General features: G+C 36.7%; 1 protein-coding gene and 1 pseudogene across 7 annotated transcripts in view; one reads left to right on the top strand and one right to left on the bottom strand.

The window, feature by feature from the left end:
* PEAK1 (pseudopodium-enriched atypical kinase 1) overlaps positions 1-17,873 on the top strand; it is a 288,921-nt gene that overhangs the window by 107,824 nt on the left and 163,224 nt on the right. The window contains exon 3 of one of the 7 annotated variants that reach the window (XM_010843304.1): positions 17,039-17,124. The exons of the other annotated variants lie outside the window; for them this stretch is intronic. The gene's annotated coding sequence lies outside the window, so the exon portion shown is untranslated. The remainder of the gene's footprint in view (positions 1-17,038; positions 17,125-17,873) is intronic. 7 annotated transcript variants of the gene reach the window in all.
* Positions 351-905, bottom strand: LOC104990962 (annotated as a pseudogene).

Raw genomic sequence — 17,873 nt, 5'->3', positions numbered from 1 at the left:
ACTCTGCATAGAAGTTAAATAAACAGGGTGACAATATACAGCCTTGACGTACTCCTTTTCCTATTTGGAACCAGTCTGTTGTTCCATGTCCAGTTCTAACTGTTGCTTCCTGACCTGCATACAAATTTCTCAAGAGGCAGATCAGGTGGTCTGGTATTCCCAGCTCTTTCAGAATTTTCCACAGTTTATTGTGATCCACACAGTCAAAGGCTTTGGCATAGTCAATAAAGCAGAAATAGATGTTTTTCTGGAACTCTCTTGCTTTTTCCATGATCCAGCGGATGTTGGCAATTTGATCTCTGGTTCCTCTGCCTTAATATTACTCAATTTGAAAGTTGCTAAGAGATTTTTTTCAACCAGTTGTCTTTTATTGGGTGTTAATTCTCTATTAGTCTATGAAAGGATTTAGGGTGCCTGGCAGGTATCATGGTCAGGTATGCTGAGTGTGCCTTCTTCGGTGGTATTCTCTTGGCTGCTCTTGTTTAAGAGCCTTGTAAGAACAGCCACAGTTGAAAAGCACGTAAGCTGCCAGCACCATAGAAAGGCCAGTGACACTCCCATTCTTCATGTTGAAATACTCGTTGTAATACTGGTAATAACCTCCTTGCAATATTCCAGCAATGCCTTTAGGGATAAAATCTCACATTAGTATCCAGCTTGGCAGCTCCCTTAATTTGACATCTAGGAGTTTCTTCTCCTTTAGTGGTACAGCTGATGCCATCTTGGAGTCCTGGCTGTCTGCTCCAGTAGGAACTCTTCCCTGTTGAGCAAGGTTTAAGGCACACACAACAAAAGGCCTTTCCACATTCTTCATAGGCTTTCTCACCACTGTGAAGTCTCTGATGCAGAAAAGGAGATGAATGTTTTCCAGATACAAATGTTTTTCTGTCACTGATTATTTTGTAACTTGAATCTAAATCTGTATTCCAGCTTCTTGTTTCTTCCCCCACAACCATCCAGGGGTCTTTTCCTTGCTCCAATAACACAATTATGTCTGGTTTAGAAATGAAATGGCCCAGTGAGGCCAAGTTACTATAGTTCTCCATCATCCCATCGTGGTATGGTTTCTTCTGAAGAGGGTCAAATTCCTACTCATCAAGAAAGAACTGTGTAACCAACATCCCTAAATGTTATTGGCCCACAGGCCATGGTTTTAGATCTACAAGAGCTGATCAGTCCTCAGAATTCCTTTACCAGAAAAAAAACAGAGTCCAGAAAACCTGGACTGTCCCTCATAGACTCAGGCTGCCTCTGACACAGTTGTTTCCATGGCAACCTACTTATTTCTTGCTTAGATGAATGCTACTCACAAGCCATTGGCAGCAAGGAGCAGGAAAAAACCTGAAGTGAAAGTCACCTGTTCCAGCGTAGGAAGTGCCATCTCAGAGCCTTGGTCTTTGATGAACATCTTGAGCCTCTGTACCAACCCTTGACTACCTATCTCTAAACTTCTTATGTGGGGGAAAAAAATCAATGCCCTATTTGTTTAAGTCACACATAAGTCAAGTTTTCAATTGTTCAGTCCCTAAGTCATGTTCAACTCTTTGCGATCCCATAGATGGTGGCATGCCAGGCTCCTCTGTCCTTCACTATCTCCTGCTCAGGTTCATGCCCATTGAGTTGGTGATGCATCACATCCTCTGCTGCCGCTTCTCCTCCTGCCCTCAGTCTTTCCCAGCATCATGGTCTTTTCCAGTGAGTCAGCTCTTCATATCAGGTGGCCAAAGGATTGGAGCTTCAGCTTCAGAATTGTCCTTCCAGTGAATATTCAGCATTGATTTCCTTTAGGATTAACTGGTTTGATCTCTTTGCAGAGCAAGGGACTCTCAAGAATCTTCTCTAGCCCCACAGTTCGAAAGCATCAATTCTTTGGCACTCAGCCTTCTTTATGGTCCAACTCTCACATCTTTACATGACTACTGGAAAAACCATAACTTTGAATATATGGACCTTTGTCAGCAGTGATGTCTCTGGTTTTTAATATGCTATCTAGGTTTGTCATAGCTTTCTGTCCAAGGAGCAAGTGTCTTTTAATTTCTATTCACTTACAAATTCACTCCTTCCCTCCCTCCCTTTCCTTTTCTTCTCTCCCTCTCCCCTCCTCCTCTCCGTAACCCTCACATTTTTTTTTTTTAACTTTCCTTTAATGGATGTTTAACACGTACACAGTACACAGTGATACAATGAATTCCCATCACCACCCAACCGTAATAGTCGTCAATATTTGACTAATCTTGTAAATTCTCACACTTTCTCTGTTAATAATTAGAACTTAAGGAATTCTGTAACAAAAGTATGTGAAAATACTGTGGAAGCACAGACAAGACTAACTAACTTGCCCTGAGGTGGAGGGAGAGGCTTATCAGGAGAGACTTCACATAGGAAGTAACATCAGCATAAAACTTAAGGGCAAGAAGAAAATGGAAGAAAGAAGATTGCTTAAAAAAATTTATAAAGGGCCTTTATGATACAGTCAAATAATGGGAAATAAATTGGTGTGGCTAGAATATAGTTTATTAGAGAAGAGTGTCAGTACGTGAGTCTAAAAAGATGATTTGGTGCCAAGTCATAAAACAACATACATACCATACCAAGAATTCTCAAGCTCATCTTACAGGTACCAGGAAATTAAGAGTGTAATTAGGTTTGGAAAAATAACACTGACAGTAATATCACCTGTGATTCTGGGGTAGAAAATAGAGGAGACAGTAAACTTTACCAATGGTCCAAGTGATAGAAAGGGCTTCCCTGGTGACTCAGACAGTAAAGAATCCATCTGCAGTGGGGAAGCCCTGGGTTCGATCCCTAGGTTGGGAAGACTCCCTGGAGGAAGGTATGGCAACCCACTCCAGTATTCTTCCTTGGAGAATCCCATGGACAGAAGAGCCTGGCAGGCTGCAGACCATGGGGTCACACAGAGTCGGACACAACTGAGCAACTAAACACAACAAATGATAGAAAGGCATTTAGTGATAATTGTAGTGGACTTGGGCAGGGGAGATAACTTTACAAGGTATTTCAGAGGAAGAATTAACATTATTTGGTCCCTGGATAAGACATGGAAAAGAGAGTCAAAGTCATCATGACTTGAGGAGATAAGATGGTGCCATTATTGGAGAAGTAATATAGCAAAAGACAGGATTAAGCAAAGTGCAGAAGATGAGGTTGGTCTTTGAAGTCTGAAGTGCTGATAGAACATTCATTATCCAGGGGTCCCAAAGGAAATATAGGCCTGAACCTTAGGAAAGTTTCAAACCAGAGAGTCCCATAACTTGTCTTTTCTGCTACATATTGCATTTGTCACATGTTCATTTGTGTGTATGTTTACACACACATATATGTGGATATATATTCACATTTGATCCTCATTATTCATGGATTCCATCTTTGCAAATTCATCTACTTGCTCAGATTTATTTAAACTCCCAAATCAATATTTGTGCTGCCTTCACAACCATTTGCAAACATAGGCAGAGTGACAAAAAAATTGAAATGCCTGATGTTTACATTCTCAGCTGAGGTTGACATCTTGCCCTCTTGTTTCAACTCTCATACTATAAAGAAGCATCTTTTTTGCCATCTCCTTCGTGCCATGTTTTTCACATTTTTAATGCTTTCTTGGTAGGTGATTTCACTGATTAACTTGGCCTCTGGGTTTTGTGTGGAAGTACTGTGTAGTGTGCCTAAGCACAAGAAAGTTGTGATGTTACTAATGGTGAAAATATGTGTGTTAGATAAGCTTTGTTCAGTCATGAGCTATACTCTTGGCCGTGAGCTCGATTTTAATGAATCAACAGTATAAAGTAAAGTATCTCTAAACAAGTACACATTAAAAGAAGTTACATATTGATGGGTTGATAAAATGTTGTAAGCAGAGGCTTGTAGAAACTTAACCCTGTTTTCCATTCCTAGAAGCGATGAAAGTACAGCATTCACCAGTTCAGTGTTCGCAAAAACTTTATAGAACATAACTACTGCACATAGCAAGAATCAACTGGGTGTAAATCTGCTACTCTTTTATGAATAATCCTTGCATGTGTACAGTTCAGATATTAGTCCCAATTTGTGCTTGAGATTATGATCCCAAGAAATATGTATCTCTCTTTTCCTGTTAAAAAAATAAATCCGTATCAGACAAAAACAGTTTGCTTTTGTAGATGGATGATTCCATATTCCCTCAGCCAGTAGGTTTTTCATAAAATGGAATATTGCCGAAACATAGGTGACATTGACTGACAGAATCTAAATGATCCTCTACAGCACACTTGGGCATAACATGTTTGTCAACATCATACTGGTAGGCTGCCAGTTTCTTTTATAGTGATGCTTTCTCTTTAGCAAACCAGCAACATTTTCAGTCCCTATTCTCTTAGAGAAATTTATTTTTACAGTGGTAGCCATGTGTGTGGGGATTTCATAATCCAAGACTAGTATTTGTGCATTCATATCTGTCAATTTGCTTAAATACAACAGCCCAAAAGAATTTTTTAACCTTTCATTCATGAATGTTAGTTCATATCAGTAGGGGTGTTTTAAAATGACAGGTATGATGTGAGAGTGAGAATCATCCATATCTTCTGATATAACATCAGCGTTATGTTGCAAATTCACATTCACCTTTGTGTCTCTCTTTTTTAATTGTTTGCAAAGCTGAAAGCAGGGAATTCGCATTTACAGTCAAGGACAAGAAAACATACAACTCCATGCAAATGAATTTTAAGCTCCCAAATACTTCTGTGCTTGTTTACATAAATCTGTTTTCTAATCACCTTTCCTCTTGGTATAGAAGATGTGCCTGGGGTTGTTATTACCTTATACAGATATACTGTCAAGTATATAAAGTAACCAATCAGATGTCCACTTCGAGATGCTTCAGTTTAGGGTGGCTGGTTTACTTGTTCTATTTATTCTTCTAATGTGATCCTCTTCTGACTGTTGTGTGGTTTTTCTAGTTATTGTATTAGGATGAGTCTACCTGTTTTTACTGCAAGCAGTAGATTTTGTGTCTTGAAGTACAGTTCAGAAATAACAGCATTTCTTTCTCTTCTTATTCTTGGTAGATAACCTTAGTTTTTATTCTTCATATGAGTCTACCTCATGAATCTGTTCTTCTTCTGTATTATAACTAGTGTATTTAAGTTTCAGGATTGATATTCTTGAATTCTGCATTCAGAAAGCAGGGTATTTACAGTTGAATTCCTCTGTGAATTGATGTTGAGCTTTCTATATTTTCATTTTCCACTGCTGATTTGGAGCAACCTAGTGTTCCAATATTAATGATTATTTAAGGAGATTGACTAGGCCTTGAACTAACTGAAAGAAAGTCTCTGTTACCTTGTTCCAATTTCAGTGAACTATTGTACTATATAGAGATATGTTATAATTTCAGGGTTTTATGTAGCGTTCTTCAGTACATGGTAACCAAATGGGAATACCTTCTCAGACTTACAAAAATGCAAGAGATTAACTAAAAGATGAAAATATCTTTCTCAATATCTCCCTAATTGAAGTACAGGATAGTATCTATAAATGGCAATTAAATCATATAGTTCCAGAGAAAACTGTTTAAAAATATTTGGTGATTTATTGGTTGTGTCTCTAAATCATTTTATATTGATGGCTACATTCGTGAGTTTGTATTAGCTGTTTATTATCCTCCAGTCTTTTCTTACATGTGTCTCCTTTAATGTGTCCATCTCCATCTCTGTTTTACTCACTCAAATACTTTAATTTTTTTTCTTCAACAATCTGTGAACAGTCTCTCCTCGTATCCCCAGAACAAACCTTTTTTCTAAAGAAGTACTGAAATAGATCTAGTTGCCCTTCTCACTGGCTTTGTATGTATAAATTATTTGCTGTTTGTTGTTAGTTTGCTTAGTTTCAGTTCCGTTTAACAAAAATCTCCCGAGTGCTTGTTGTGATGATGTGTGAGCTTAGTGGGGTAGGAAAATGTACTCTGGAGGCTTCCCAGAGGAGGTGATCCTGGACCTGAATCTGGAAGAACAAGTAAGAATTTCCTATTCGTGGAAGGAGCGTAAGTTTATATTGGCTAAGAGAACAGCATGAAGTTTGACAAGTAGTTCAGCATGGCTGTAGTGTGATGAAGTGGGAGATAGGAAATGAAGATGAAGAGATAGGCTTGAGCCAGGTCATGGAGGGCTTTATGCGTCATACGTGGGCATTTGTTTTGTGGGTGAACTTGGACTTTATCCTTATCCTGTGAATAATAGCTTTTGAAGAGTTTGACAGGCGTGGCAGGACTTTCATTTTAGAGTGATCGTTTTGATGGGAATATGGTAAATGAGTTTGAGGTAGGGTAAGAGTGGATGCATAGAGGAGAGTACACCAGATAGATTACTGATGCAGTCATATTGAGAGACAATGCCCTGGATTTGGATACCATTAATAGAGGTGAAGTTGAGGACATAGACATGAAAAGTGTTTAGAGTAGAAATGAATCAGACATTTAAAGTAATTGGTGAAATGTAAGATTACTGTCAGACTTTGATTTGAGTGTCTAAGTGGCTGTGGTGCTGTTAATAACCATAGCAGGGAATTTAAAGAAGGAATAGATGTTAGGAAAAGTTTTTGATGTATTGTACCTATGGTACTTTCAAGTGGAAGCATATAGAAAGCAGAATATAGGCATCAGATGCTCAGATGAAGGGTTAGGATTAGAGATATTCATCTGGGGATCCTTTCAGTCCCGGCTGAAGCACAGAGAATGTGGGTAGATATGAAGTAGGCAAAAAGCTGAGCCCTAAAGGGAAAGGAATGGAGAAGAAAATGGCAACCCACTCCAGTATTTCTGCCTGGAAAATCCCATGGACAGAGGGGCCTGGCGGGCTACAATCCAAAGGGTGGCAAAGAGTCAGAAAGACTGAGCAGCTAAACAAGAAAGGGAAAAGAAAAAGAGGAACCCAAGGCAGAAACTGAGCAGGAAAAACTCTGTGTCTTCGCTTGAAAAGAGAACACAGGACAGCTTTATCCTTTTGTATCCTTGGTAAAACCTTGAATAATATAGATACTTTGTAAATGTTTGCTAGTTATTTTATTTAGCTGGAAAGCATCTCATTTACTTTGAGATTTTATTTTATCTTTTATCCAATTCCATGACTTGACAAGAAATATTTTAAAATTCATATCATTTCATGAGCACCTACTGTACCTTGCTTCTGCTCCTGTGCTGTGCTCAGTCATATCCAACTCTTTGCGACCCCGTGGACTGTAGCCCAACTATAATGCCAGACTCCTCTATCCATGGGATTTTTCAGGTAAGAATACTGGAGTAGGTTGTCATTTCCTCCTCCAGGGGATATACCTAGGCACTGTGTTAAGTATTTAATGCATGTTATTGGATTTTATCCTTCAAATAATCCTACAAGGGTAGGTTTTATTATTTTTCCATTTTGTTTTGAAGAACCTGAGAATAAGAAAGATTTAGTGCCTTTGTCAACTTTTTCACGTATCATCTAACTCCAGATTTCATTTTTTTAACCATCAATGATGATCTATTATGTGTTTAGGCCAAAAGATCATTTGAAAGTCTCCTATTCTGGTTCCATTGTGATAATTATTCTGACCCAAAGGCACTGATTTATACTAAATTCTGCCTTGTCAGTCTTATGTAGATTAGTATGGTAGTTGGACATATCTTTGTTCCTGAGTGCTTTACCTAATTCTTTTTATCTTTCTGGGGCACTATTTCTTCATTAGTATTAGCAGTTTGCATTAGATGACTGCTAAATTGCTTAAGGTTGTAAAATCCTTTAAGTCCATTATTTTGAAAAATTTAAAAACAGAGGTTGCTTAACATCTACTAACAGATTTTAGAACTCTATAGGATAATTACTGGGTTTCATGACTCAACTAAAATTAAATGTAAAATATGATGCATGTATGTGCCTTTTTCTGGGCATGCAATTCGTAGCTTTCATCAGATTCTCATAGTTATGTATAATACCTCACCATTCACCCTTCACGCAAAAGATTAAGACATATAGCTCTAGAAGCATCTGTGCATACTGCTTTGTGCAATCCTATCCTGACTAGTTAAGTCCTCTTTAACAAAGTATTGTTATTCATTGAAAGTAATGTTTGAGGTAGGGTTACTTTTTTAAGGGCTTCCCAAGTGGCTCAGACAGTAAGGAACTGCCCACAGTATGAGAGACTTGGGATTTTTCTTAAGGCTATTTAAACCTATAGTATTTTCTAAAGTAAAACACCTCTTGGATATTTTATCTATTAAAAAAAGTCCATTAAATAGAATGAGTATTGTGGTAAGTACTGCCTTACGGTAAATTTTAAAATGCTCAATTTTAAAGTATGAGTCAAATGACCTTCACTAACACACATTTCCCAAGTCGCATCATCCTGTAGGAAAAGAATACTTGAGGCCCATTCCTAAGGAAAGAAAAGGAAGCAATGACATAATGCCTAGAGTTCGTGCCAGTTAAATTGGGTTTGTACTTTTTCTTTTCTTAATGTAACACGTTTATTCTGATCTTGAGTCTCTCTCTCTCTTTCTTTTCAGTCTCTTGCTTTATTCTAGCAGCAGATTTTATAATTGTAAACTCTGCCTTGGTGTGGAAGAGACAGAGATTAATAAGACATGCCCCTTTCTAGGTATTTGTCATATCTGTGAATATGAACAACAGAATGATAAAAAGCTGGATAAAAGTCACATTTCCAGATAAGAAGCTTGAGAGGTCTGGTAAATTGCTCAAGGTAAAAAGCTAGTATGTAGTCAGACTGGAATTCAAATTCAGATTTGTTGACTCCAAACCCCATTTGCCTTCCATTTTGTCACACTGCTCCTCATTTTATTTAGGTTTGGTTATACAACTGCTTGTAACTGAAGTGGAGGGATCAGGGCCCCATATATTTAATTTAATAAATATTTCTGATAAAGTAAAAGGAGAGGAAACATTCTCTATTCCCCTAAAGTTTAGGAAATTAGAGAAGGAAAATAATATTTGTACAGCACTTAGTATGTGCCAGGTACTGATATAGGGTCTTAACATGAGCTAGATCAGTTAACATGAGCTATTTCAGAATAGCCAGGTGACATACTTGGTACTATCACTGTTTTAAAGAAAAAGGAAGAGGCCAAAGCTCAGAGAAATAAATTGCCCTGAATCACGTAGCTAGTAAGTAACAAAAGCAGAATTTAAACTCTTTATAGTGAAAGGTTAGATAGGGTTTACATCATACCTATTGACTTAAAATTGAATGTCACACAAATCAAGTGAATAGCTGGACAGTTTGATCTAAGCTCCTTTTGCGATTTGTGTCATTTGTCAGTTCAGTTCAGTTCAGTTCAGTTCAGTCACTCAGTCATGTCCGACTCTTTGCACCCCACGAACTGCAGCACTCCGGGCTTCCCTGTCTGTCACCAGTTTCTGGAGCTTGCTCAAACTCATGTCCATCGAGTCAGTGATGCCATCCAACAATCTCATCCTCTGTCATCCCCTTCTCCTGCCTTTAATCTTTCCCAGCATCAGGGTCTTTTCTAATGAGTCAGCTCTTTGCATCAGGTGGCCAAAGTATTAGAGGTTCAGCTTCAGCATCAGTCCTTCCAATGAATATTCAGGACTGATTTCCTTTAGGATGGACTGGTTGTATCTCCTTGAGAGTCCAAGGACTCTCAAGAGTCTTCTCCAACACCACAATTTAAAAGCATCAATTCTTCAGTGCTCAACTTTCTTTATCGTCTAGCGCTCACATCCACACATGACTACTGCAAAAACTATAGCTTTGACTATATAGACCTTTGTCGGCAAAGTAATGTCTCTGAGGCTTTTTAACATGTTGTCTAGGTTGGTCATAGCTTTTCTTCCAAGGAGCAAGCGTCTTTTAATTTCATGGCTACACTCACCATCTGCAGTGATTTTGGAGCCCAAGAAAATAAAGTCTCTCACTGTTTCCATTGTTTCCCCATCTCTTTGCTGTGAACTGATGGGAATGGATGCCATGATCTTCGTTTGTTGAATGTTGAGTTTTAAGCCAGGTTTTTCACTCTCCTCTCACTTTCTTCAAGAGGCTCTTTAGTTCCTCTTCGCTTTCTCCCATGAGTGGTGTCATCTGCATATCTGAGGTTATTGAAACTTCTCCTGGCAAAATAAAAAAGTGTCATTTGTAAACATTCTTAATTGGACTGTTAACAGTTAAGTCATCTTCACCAAAGTAATATTTACATTTTCTTAATAAGCTTTCCATTTTAGCTTTCCATTCCAGTTTGTAAAGGTAATTGTCTAAACTGTGGTGAAGACAGTTTAAATTCACAAAACAGTGAACGGCATCACATGATAGAAGGGATTTTGAGGTAAGAGTCTGATCTGTGTCCTTCCTGCTCCCAAATTTCCTACTGACTTGTGTTATCTACCAGTCTCTTAGTCTACTTTTGGACTCGTTCTGTGAGATGAGAGGGTTGAGTTAATTGTTCCTTAAGTCTCTTACAACTATGAAATTATCCCAAGAGTAAATAGATTTTTTAATGTGTTTCGTATGTAAATATCAATGCATTTTTAGAGATGAGACGTCTTTAGAGATCATCGAACTGAATCCTCCCATATGATAGATACAGAAACTGAGAACCTTACGTTTGTATGACACTTTAAACATCCAAAACTTTCACCTAGCTTAATCTCATACAAGCTTCACCACAATCTTGTATCATTATTGTACAAAAGAGCAATTGAATTGGTCTAGGGTCACATAGCTGACAGAGAAGGCAATGGCACCCCACTCCAGTACTCTTGCCTGGAAAATCCCATGGATGGAGGAGCCTGGTAGGCCGCAGTCCATGGTGTAGCTAAGAGTCGGACACGACTGAATGACTGACTTCACTTTCACTTTTCACTTTCATGCATTGGAGAAGGAAATGGCAACCCACTCCAGTGTTCTTGCCTGGAGAAACCCAGGGACGGGGGAGCCTGGTGGGCTGCCGTCTATGGGGTCTCACAGAGTCGGACACGACTGAAGCGACTTAGCAGTGGCAGCAGCAGCATGGCAGAACGAACACACATTGTAAAGCAATTATCCTCCAATTAAAAACAAATGTAAAAAATAGTAAAAAATGTCATATTGATGGAATTATATGATATACAACCTTTGAGACTGGCTATTTTCACTTAGCATGACGCCCTTGAGATACACCCAGTTATACTGTGTTCATTCGTTTTTATTGCTGATTTAGTATTTCATAGTATTGATGTACCACAATTTGTTTAACCATCCATTGTAGGACATTTTAGTTGCTTCCAGTTTGAGTCTGTTGCTAATTAAGGTAATTATTGATATGTTAGGACCTAAATCTGACATTTAAGTTTTTGTATTGTTTGTTTCTTCTTTTCCGTTTTTCTTTTCTTTTTCCTGTTTTTGTGTGCATTACTTGAATACTTTTTAGAATGCCATGTTGACCCACTGTAGTGTTTTGTATAACTTTTTCATCATTGCTCTAGCCATTACATTGCATAATTATAACACACCACAGTCTCCTGTACCATGCTACTACTGGCACTGCTGCATTTTAGTACTGCAAGCAAAGCGTAGAATCCTTGCCTGCCCTCGGTCCCTTTATTCTCCCTCATTTAATTGACTTAATATTTTCATATATAAGTTGTATTATTTATAGGTATATATTATATGCACATGTACGTAATTTTATATCTACTTGTTTTAAATATTTTCTTTACTACATTGTGAGCCATATCAGACAGTATTATAATCTTTGCCTAAGCAATCAGACATAATTTGGAAGACAAGAGAAGAAGAACTATTATTCGTAGTATAACTAGTATCCATAGTTTTATTCTTTTGGCCTTCTTCCTGATGTTTCAAGATGTCATCTTTTTCATTTCCTTTCAATTTAGAGAACTTTCTTTATCCATTCTTTTAGGGCAAGTCAGCTAGCAATGAATTCTCTTAGCTTTCCTTTACCTAAGAATATCTTGATTTTTCTCTTCATTCCTCAATGATATTTTTCTGGAGGAAAAATTCTGGGTTGACAGTTCTTTTTCTTTCAGCCCTTAAAAAAGATTGTGCCAGTTCCTTTTGGCCTCTATGGCTTCTTATGAGAAATCCACTGATAGTCAAATTGGTTTTTCCTGTAGGTGAAAGTTCTTTTCTGTCTTGCTGCTTTCAAGATTTTTTTTTATTGTGTTTAGTTTTCAGAAGTTTGACTATGGTATGTCTTGGTGTGGATTTCTCTGAGTTTACTCTGTTTGAAGTTTGTTCAGCTTCTTGAATCTATAGGTTTATGTCTTTTGCCAATTGGGGGAAAATTTTTCAACCATATTTTTTCAGCCCTGCTCTTTTTCTCCTCACTTCCAAGACTGTGATGACTTGAATATTTGAACTTTTGGTATAATTTCATGGTTCCCTGAAGCTCTGTTCATTTGCATTCAGTCTATGTCCTTTATGTTATTTAGGATGGGTAACTTTTATTGTTTTATCTTTTTTAAAAATTTATTTATTTTAATTGGAGGCTAATTCCAATTGTTTTATTTTTTAGTTACTGATTTTTTTTTCTTCTATCCTCTCCATTCTCTGGTTTAGCCCATCTATTGAATTTTTAATTTCAATTATTATAATTTCAGTTCTGTAATTTTCTTTGTATCTTCTATTTTTAATAATAATTTTATTCTTTGTATTTCTTTGCTAAAATACCTTCTGTTTCTTAGACTTTCTATTTTTTATTTATTTCCAGTATGTTAGTCTCACTGAGTGGTTTTCAGTTAAAACCTGGACATTTATGTCATGAGACTTTACATTTTATTTCAGTTGAGCAGGCCTCTTTTGATACTACACTGACAGGATATTGCCAGCTAGAAATGTAAGTGCAGGGTACCACTTATCCTCCACTGACATTTGGGAGAAGACTGCTGTTATGTTTTAGTGGGAGTGAAAGTTCCAGCTCCCCACTAGGTCTCTAATGATGCTAACCCTGCTGGGTAGATATCTAAGAGGACATTGTTGGGTTTTATGGTAAGTTTTGTTCAACTTTGAAAGAAGGTGTCAAGCTTTTTTAAAGTGATGGTAAAATTTTACATACCTGCAAGTAATGTCTGAACATTTCAGATATTTAAAATTAATTTTATCCTATAGAACTTTCTGAAATAATGAAAACATTTTATATCAGCACTGTCCAGTACTCTAACCACTAGCCATATGTGGTTGTTGAGCAGGTAAAATATGGCTAGTACATTTGAGGAAGTTAATTTTTTTTAATTTTATTCAGTTTATCAATTGAAATTTAAATGACTACATGTGCCTATTGTATTAGAGGGTACATGAATGCAGCTCTACATCTTCACCAGTATTTAGGCATCACAGCGCTATATCCTTACCAGTATATCAGAATTTCTAAATTTAGCCATTTAATGAGTGTGAACTGGTATCTTGTGGTTTTTTATCATTTAATGTAATTACTAGCTACTTATTATTTCTAATGATGTTTTTAAAACAGCAGAAGGTTTAAATTTTGATAGAGTATGGTTTATAAGGTGAAGTAAAGTATGGTTTACTATTTCCATATTTCTTTTTTTATATGGTTCATGCTTTTGAATTTTTACCTATCCTAAAGTAGTAAAAAAAATTTCCCTGTTTTCTTCTTGAAGCTTTGTAGTTTTACATTCTACTCTTAGGTTTATGATGTATTTTCATTTAGTCTTTTTACATATACAAAATCTTGTCACATAGAAGAAAAATTCATTTTTATTCCATATGAATATCCAGTTGTTTCAGCAACATTTGTTGAAATTTTTTCTTCCTGCATTGAGTTACCATGGCACTTTTAAAAATTAATTGACCAAGTATTTTATAGTCTATTTTTGGATTTTCTGTTCAGTTCCAGTTTTCTATGTGTTATCATTAGGCTTTTACCAAACTGTGTGGATTGTTGCAGTGTACCAAACTATATACCAAACTATGTGGATGTTAACTCCAGAAATCAGATATTGTAAGTGTTCCTACTTTGTTCTTCATTTTTGGTTTTCATTTCTTATTTAATTCCACTGTAATAAGAGAATGTACTATGTATAGTTTCTTTTTTCTTTTTTTTAATTTGTTAAGACTTACTCCTGGTTCAGCAGGTGGGCTCTCCTGGTAAATGTTTCATGGGCAGTATAAAAGGTTTTATTTTGTTGCTGTTGATTGGAATGTTCTGTGAACACCAGTTCAGTTGAGAGTGCTGCTCAGGTCTTTGCTGGACTCTCAGTGTACCTGTTCCTTTCAGGTGCTGAGGGAGGAGTACTGATGTCTCAAACTGTCTGGGTGCTTGTTTGTTTTGCCCTCAGGTCTATAAGTTTCTGTTCTGGTATTATGTACATGCTGCTGCTGCTGCATTTAGAATTATGCCATCTTCCAAGTGAAGTGATCCCTTGATCATTATGAAATATCTCTCATTATCTCTGATGCTGTTTTTATTTTGTCTTCCATCTTCTCTGATATAAATGTGGCTATTTCTAAAGATTTTTGGTTTGCATGGTATATTTTCTATCCTATTATTTTTAAACTATTTCCTTATTTTAGTGTGAGACTCTCAGTGTATATTTGGTCTTGCTTTTTTCATGTCTTTTTATTGGAGAATTTAGATAATTTACATTTAATGTATTTATTAATGTGGTTGGGTTTAAATCTACCATCTTTCCATTTGTTTTCTAATAGCCATTTTTTAAATTAATTATACTTTTGGAATCCATTTAATTTTCTCTATTCTTTTATTCCTTTGTTTATTTTTTTCTTCTCTTTATTTTCTTATTTTAGTAGTTGCTCTAGGATTTATAATATGCCTGTTATTCCATTCTACTATCAAATAACTTTATACCACTTTTTAAAAACAATGTAATACACTTAAGAGAGTATTCTTCCTTTGTCTCACAGTCATCTTTTACTCTCTGAACTTCATTTTGGATAGATTATATTACTCTTCAAGTTCACTGATTTTTTTTTTTTCTCTGCCATGAGTGCTTATTTTATCCAGTAAATTTTCATATATTTAAAACCAGTCCATCCTAAAGGAAATCAGTCCTGGGTGTTCATTGGAAGGACTGATGCTAAAGCTGAAACTCCAATACTTTGGCCACCTCATGCGAAGAGCTGACTCATTTGAAAAGACCCTGATGCTGGGAGGGATTGGGGGCAGGAGGAGAAGGGGACGACAGAGGATGAGATGGCTGGATGACATCACCGACTTGATGGACGTGAGTTTGGGTAAACTCTGGGAGTTGGTGATGGACAGGGAGGCCTGGTGTGCTGCGATTCATGGGGTCACAAAGAGTCAGACACAACTGAGCAACTGAACTGAACTGAACTGATATATATATATATATATAAGCTCTAGAAGTTCTCGTTAGGTATTTTTTAAAATACTTTTAAAATATTTTTAAAATACTTCACTTCTCTCTTCACTATGTTCCTATTTTCATTTATATGGTGCACACTCATAATGCCCTTTAAAAATGTCTTTACCTGTTAATTCTATCGTGTCTGTCATTTCTGATCTGTTGTGTTGACAGGTACTTTTCTGGTTATGGGCAATATTCTCTTCTTTGTGTGTCCAATAATTTCTAATTGAATGTCATATATTTGTGAATTTTACATGCTGAGTTTTTTATTTTTGCGGTATTCCTTTAAAGTGTATTAGATTTTTTCCTAGTAGGCATTTTAAATTGCTTATTCATTTGATCTTCCTAGGCTTCCAGCTTCTTTCAGGAGTAACTTTTATTCTAGGACTACTTTCCCCCCTGTTTCTGTGTGTGGGCCTTCTGGGGTCATTTTAAATAGCCTGGCATATTCAGTGAGGTTCATCCCCTTTTGCTGGAGGGGAACATGTTGAAATTTTGGCCCTGTGTCAGCTCTGAGAATTTTTTGTTTTAGAACTCCCTGGTAGCTTTTTTTCCTTAGAAGTTCTTCTTGGCTGGTCTCAAGAAATTTTACCCTTCTCATGTACAGGTTTTTATACAGCTAAATATTCAAGGGAACCCTCATTTAAATGACTGGAACTCTTTCCCTGCTCTCTGGAACTCTACTCCACAAATTCTAGCTTCCTTGACCTCCTGGTACTGTTTTCTCTGTCTCCTCAAGTCAATAAGATTGCCAGGGTCTATTTTGGTTCTTTGTGCTGTACTGGAGTTGCTTCCTGGCTGAGAGCCTTGGATGATGGTAGGGCTTGCCTTCTTTACTTCCCTTTTCTCAGGGACCGTAGTCCCACACTGACTGTGTCTGAAAATAGTCCCCTCCTGTACTTTATACGGTGTTCTAGTTTTTTCAGTGGGAGGATTATTCTGGACTGTACCTACTCAAGGCCTCAAAAGCAGAAGTTGAATCATTTTAGAATTAGTTTTAATGCTAAAACAGTTTATAAAATTCTGAAACTCTCAAACAATTATTATTTTTTATATAACAACATTTTATTCACTTCTCAGTATTATTATAAATGATATTGTATCAGCTGTTGAAACTGTTAATTATTTTTCAATTCATAGATTCCACTGCACGCTTTAAATCAGAAGCTGACCCAAAGAAAATGATTTTTCATGCCTAATAAATTTCATAAATCAGGAAAGTGGATTTTTGGGTATACAAAAATTCTCTCATTATTATGGCATAGTCATTTTAAATATAAGTTTATTACTTAATATTTCACTAGAAACATGAAAGACTATTATACTGGGAGATAAGGACTAAAATGAACCATTTGATTTAGTATTTTAAAATGTAAATCCTATCATTTTAGAGCATAATTGTGTATTTTATATCAGGAACTGGCAAATGTTATCTGGGAAAGGCCAGATAGTATGTTTTAGACTTTGTGGGCCATACAGTCCTTGTTGCAACAATTCAGCTCTCCCTTTGCAGTACAAAAGCAGCCAGAGATGATACATTTTTAAACGTGCTGGTTGTGTTCTGATAAAACTTTATCTATAGAAAATAAAATTTGAATTTCATGCAATTTTTACACCTCAAAATATTTTTATTCTTTTGATCTTTTTTCCCAGCTATTTTAAAATGCAAAAACTACATTCTTGCCTTGCAGGTCATGCATAAACAGGTGGCTGGTCAGACTTGGCCCCTGACTCATAGTTTGACAGTCGCTATGATATACGATTAGAAAGCTCCCAGGTAAGCTGCAGGATACCTGTTGGACTGTTATATTTTAATTCTTAGTAATACTTTTATTTAAACATTCTCTACTGTTAAAGAGCAAAGTAAATAAGATGGCACAGTACTGACCCTGTAAGGCTTTGATAGATTTTTTAATGGCAAAGATTATACCAGTGGTTCCTTAGTTAATGGAGAATTTGGGCTAATGCCTAAGTTACCATACTCTCAAACTGGCACCTTTTCTCTTTTAAATTATGCAAGATTAAATTCTCAAGAGTCTTCTCCAACACCACAGTTCAAAAGCATCGATTCTTTGGCACTCAGCTTTCTTTACAGTCCAACTCTCACATCCATACATGACTACCGCAAAAACCATAGCCTTGACTACATGGACCTTTGTTGGCAAAGTGATGTCTCTGCTTTTTAATATGCTATCTAGGTTGGGCATAACTTTTCTTCCAAGGAGTAAGCATCTTTTTATTTCATGGCTGCAATCACCATCTAAAGTGATTTTGGAGCCCAGAAAAGTAAAGTCTGCCACTGTTTCCACTGTTTCTCCATCTATTTGCCATGAAGTGATGGGACCAGATGCCATGATCTTTGTTTTCTGAATGTTGAGCTTTAAGTCAACTTTTTCACTCTCCTCTTTCACTTTCATTGAGACGCTCTTTAGTTCTTCTTCACTTTCTGCCATAAGGATGGTGTCATCTGCATGTCTGAGGTTATTGATATTTCTCCCAGCAATCTTGATTCCAGCTTGTGCTTCA

Source organism: Bison bison, unplaced genomic scaffold, assembly GCF_000754665.1.
Source record: "Bison bison bison isolate TAMUID 2011002044 unplaced genomic scaffold, Bison_UMD1.0 scf7180017864181, whole genome shotgun sequence".
NCBI classification, from domain to species: domain Eukaryota; kingdom Metazoa; phylum Chordata; class Mammalia; order Artiodactyla; family Bovidae; genus Bison; species Bison bison.
This window is presented reverse-complemented; position numbering and strand designations above follow the sequence as displayed.